At 43.0% G+C, this 4,886-nt stretch overlaps 2 non-coding genes across 2 annotated transcripts; one reads left to right on the top strand and one right to left on the bottom strand.

Moving 5' to 3' along the window:
* The first annotated feature begins 986 nt into the window (after nucleotides 1–986).
* On the top strand, nucleotides 987–1,073 carry trnay-gua (transfer RNA tyrosine (anticodon GUA)). Its single transcript is given in 2 exon segments — nucleotides 987–1,023; nucleotides 1,038–1,073. It is a non-coding gene; the product is annotated as a tRNA-Tyr (tRNA).
* A 2,543-nt stretch (nucleotides 1,074–3,616) lies between these two features.
* Nucleotides 3,617–3,689, bottom strand: trnak-uuu (transfer RNA lysine (anticodon UUU)). The gene has a single exon. It is a non-coding gene; the product is annotated as a tRNA-Lys (tRNA).
* Nucleotides 3,690–4,886: the final 1,197 nt, after the last annotated feature.

The raw sequence follows: 4,886 nt of genomic DNA, 5'->3' as shown, positions 1-4,886 counted from the left end.
GAGAGAAGGTCATGAAGGTAAGTCGAGTGCTAAAAGAGTAGAAAAGAGGAAAAAGATTATAGTGGTGTCAGGTTCAAACACTGATGCGTCTATTAAACAGACGAGAAGGAAGAAATCATGCACAGACAGAGTTACATTTTGCTCAATTGAGGAGAGATGTGTTTTGGGCTGTACTCTAGTTACAGATCCAAACTACGTTCTAAAAGTCCAGCCCACGTGCTGCCTCTATTTATTTGGGAGGTCCCTGGTTACATCACTGAGGCTGTCGCTGAGGGAAGGGGGTCATCTTCACAGCTCCAGCTAGACACAATATATAATTATACATAAATGCAAATGTGCTGACAGTCGTGATATCACCTTGTCTCTGTTCTGTCTACGTCACGGTACTCGATGTTCGGTCTTGGCAGTCAGCAGGCCGGTTCTGGAAACAAACACTGATAAGAGACTTGCTTGCAATCTTGTGGATTGCCAGCTTTGCACAGACAAAGAAAAAATAATTTCAGCACACTTGATAATAACCATAGCAACAGCCTTTAAGCATAAGAGTTGTGTGATAATATACCGTAGTTCCTTGAATAGGCGCCGGGGCGCTAATTAATTTAAAACCTCTTCTCACTCCTGCGCTTAATCAAGGCATGCGGTAAAAGTAAGCAGGAGCTAATAATTTTAAAACCTCTTCTCACCCGTGCGCTTACCAGTGGCATGCAGTAAAAATCTGACTGTGATTAAAACATAAATAAATAAACATTTATTCTGTGGCCGCGGCCCGGTGGTTGGGGACCACTGCTCTACAAGGTTTCTCATTGTCATCCCATTGGGTTGAGTTTTTTCTTGCCCTGATGTGGGATCTGAGCCCAGGATGTCGTTGTGGCTTGTGCAGCCCTTTGAGACACTTGTGATTTAGGGCTATAGAAGTCAACTTTGATTGATTAATTGCTTGATAATAATGTGACTCAAACATCAGAATTAGTATTGTTTGATCCTAACCTTCGATAGCTCAGTTGGTAGAGTGGAGGACTGTAGTTGCTCATGCTGAAATCCTTAGGTCGCTGGTTCAAATCCGGCTCGAAGGATCACCCGTTACGCTTTTTTTTTTTTTTAATTAAATCAAGATAAACAACACAAGATACACTTACAATTAGTGCACCAACCCAAAACATCCCTCCCTCATTCTCACTCATTCATACATTACATTTCTGTGTGACGTGGTTCAAATAAGAATCCAAATAATGTCTTACATCCTGAGGATGTAAACTGTGTGTTGTTTTGGCGTAAGATGTTTACGAAACACAACCTGTCCTACAGTAAGATGTTTCTTTCCATAGGGATAGTGATGCAATGGATTATGTGTCTCACTACGGACTAGAAGATTCTCGGTTCAACTCCTGGCCAGCGTGCTGTTGTTTGTTAACTCAACTGAAACAATATTCTGTGTGATTTTTGGGGGGAGTTTACTTTGCTTTGGCTTTTCTAAATCTACAAACTGAAAAATGTGTTTTTTTTCTCTTTATTATTGTGAATGTATAACTGGTAGTTGTATCTGTTCTTATACTCGGGGCATTCAATCAGAATAAAGTGGGTGAGGAAAAAGGTGAGCACAACAATATAAATGTGACTATTTTACATCTTAGCAGTTGTTCTTTACACCACAATGGAGTAAAACCTAAATATTTCCCCAGAACATCAAGTATTAGCACACTGATTGAGATTCTCTTCCATGATGTCGTTCAAACAGAATGTGGCTTGAGCAGATGGTTTAACATTAGACATCAGGAGAGCAAACACATTATCAATCAAGATGAGTAGGAACATCCGTGATGGTATAGTGGTTAGTACTCTGTGTTGTGGTCACAGCAACCCTGGTTCAATTCCGGGTCATGACGCTTAAACTGCTTTTCTTTTCAGCATTTTTCATCTTCACTTGAAGACTTATTTATTAGCCTGCTAAGAACTTTTGAACATTTCTGAAAAATCTGCCAAATGTTTGCAATAATCATAACATTCTCGGTAGTAAAACATTCTTCAGAAGCATTTTGGTACATTTTTTAGAGAGCCTGAAATGCTCAGTCATGGAGCGTAAGACATTCTTTTTGAGCTTCCGGGATTCAAGTACCTGTTCTGCTGACCAATACTAGGCTTTGAGACCCCTTGGAAAGACCTCCTTCCACCCCTCAAAAGTCACCAATAGGGCAGACCTTGGTTACATTTGAATATGTAAACCCAAGAAGGTGTTGTATAGCTGAAATAGCTCAGTTGGGAGAGCATCAGACTGAAGATCCAATGCTCCGTGGATCGATCCTGGGTTTCAGCATAAATATACGTGCTTCTAAAATGGTACTTATTACTAATAATCCTTCTGTGGCTTTTACAATACTGAAATGGTCTCCCTGGCCTGCCAGCCTTGCTGGTGGACTCCGAGTATCAGTTGTTACAAACATTTCCTCCATTTTTAATTTGGACAACCGTTACGTGGTTTAACGGTCTTTAACTGAGCCTTACATCGGGCTGTTTCAAACACAAATTTCTTTCCTTAGGGGTTTGTCTTGGACTGTATAACTTGAAACTGAGAGTAATAAAGCTGAGCTCAGTGTGAGGTGAAGGTGCATCTAACACACCTACAGCAAAATATTAACCACAACTTTTTCATACAGATACACTGTCTAACTATTTGAGTTTAATGCCATCCATCCATCCATCCATCATCTTCCGCTTATCCGAGGTCGGGTCGCGGGGGCAGCAGCCTAAGCAGGGAAGCCCAGACTTCCCTATCTCCAGCCACTTCGTCTAGCTCTTCCCGGGGGATCCCGAGGCGTTCCCAGGCCAGCCGGGAGACATAGTCTTTCCAACGTGTCCTGGGTCTTCCCCGTGGCCTCCTACCAGCTGGACGTGCCCTAAACACCTCCCTAGGGAGGCGTTCGGGTGGCATCCTGACCAGATGCCCGAACCACCTCATCTGGCTCCTCTCGATGTGGAGGAGCAGCGGCTTTACGTTGAGCTCCTCCCGGATGGCAGAGCTTCTCACCCTATCTCTAAGGGAGAGCCCCGCCACCCGGCGGAGGAAACTCATTTCGGCCGCTTGTACCCGTGATCTTATCCTTTCGGTCATGACCCAAAGCTCATGACCATAGGTGAGGATGGGAACGTAGATCGACCGGTAAATTGCGAGCTTTGCCTTCCGGCTCAGCTCCTTCTTCACCACAACGGATCGATACAACGTCCGCATTACTGAAGACGCCGCACCGATCCGCCTGTCGATCTCACGATCCACTCTTCCCCCACTCGTGAACAAGACTCCTAGGTACTTGAACTCCTCCACTTGGGGCAGGGTCTCTTCCCCAACCCGGAGATGGCACTCCACCCTTTTCCGGGCGAGAACCATAACCAGAACCATTTATGAGTTTAATGCAATATTTTTAATCCTTCGGATGATCGCATTAACGCTCTGCCACCTAAAGTAAAGTTGATATAAGGGAGGTTTTTAGTTTCAGTGTTTCAAATGAAATAGAGAAAAAAACAATCACTGTTGAAAACTATTTAAATCAGATATAGATTACAAGGACTGCTGCAGTGTGGCAAAGGGATGTCTTTTGAGAAATGTAAGGAGGTTGGCATCAGCTGCCTGAACAGAGACTTGAACCCTGGACTCTCAGATTAAAAGTCTGATGCTCTGCCGACTGAGCTACCCAGGACCTTTTATATGCTGATATGTCCAACATCTGAGATAACATCCATATTGGCAACCTCAGATGAAAGTGAATTAGTCAGCATGTTCAGTGACAAGCTGGGAACTGTCAAAGTTCAAACTCCCCAATTGCTTGAACCCAAAGCTCATTTTTGACAGATAAACCACTTTTACATCGTCATCAACAAAGAAGGTTTTGACCAAAAAAGAAGCTCCTCTCCCAAAATTGCCAACTCTGAGCTGGATTTAACTTGGATGCTCCCCAGAGTTTTGCCAGAAGCATTTTGTTTCAATTTTTAGTGGAGGTTAGCTGCAACAGGTAGAGCTGGTGAAGGCCCAGGCTGCAACAAATAGAAGGTCACTAGATTTTAAAGTCCAACATAAGCAGTCAGTAAAGCCCTGTTTTGGTAGTAAGCCTCATGTAAACTGTGTGTTCCTTTGGCCTAAGATGTTTACAATATACAACCTGTACGAAATTACAGGGCACGGAGCTAGTGGTGCACTGGATAACATGTCTGACTACGGATCAGAAAATTCTAGGTTCAACTCCTGGCTAGCTCGTTGTATTTTGTTAATTGAAGTGAAACAAAATTCAGTGCAATTTCTTCGGGAGTGTTTTTTTGCATTTAAAATAAATATCTACTAACTGGAACATGCATTTTTTTTCTTTTTTATTAATGTGAATATATAACTGGTAGTTGTATCCGTTGGTATACTCGGGACATTCAATCAGAACAAAGTGGGTGAGGAAAAATGTGAAACAAAACAAATCTTGCCTAAGCACGCCTTCCTCTTGTTAGAGTAAAACTTGTTGGGGCTTCGTCATGTTGAGAGACACTTTTTGTGCCGTCTCACCCGGGCCGGGAGTAGGAACACAATTTGAGGAGGCAGGAGTTGAGTCAAGTAGAAGTATTTTATTGAACGCAGTCTGCAGAGAGTGGAGATCGTATAGTACACTTGAACAGTAGTACCAGTAAAACCCAAAGCGATCTGTCTGAGAGTTTGTTGTACAGCAGCTTATATACACTGTGCCAGTAGTTATCTGATTGGTCAGTCTACTGACTGACGTCTGTTGCTATGTGTCTCGTGTCTAGGAATAATTATGCTGAACTACTCTTGGTTTCCTGTTATGCTCGTTGTTGCTCAAGTATCTGTTTCCTGTATGTGCAGTGTTTGGCACACTGAGTCAAATTGAGGTCAGGAC

This window comes from Nerophis ophidion, unplaced genomic scaffold (genome assembly GCF_033978795.1).
Source record: "Nerophis ophidion isolate RoL-2023_Sa unplaced genomic scaffold, RoL_Noph_v1.0 HiC_scaffold_37, whole genome shotgun sequence".
NCBI classification, from domain to species: domain Eukaryota; kingdom Metazoa; phylum Chordata; class Actinopteri; order Syngnathiformes; family Syngnathidae; genus Nerophis; species Nerophis ophidion.
The sequence above is the reverse complement of the archived record's forward strand: the minus strand, read 5'-3'. Positions and strand labels throughout refer to the sequence as shown.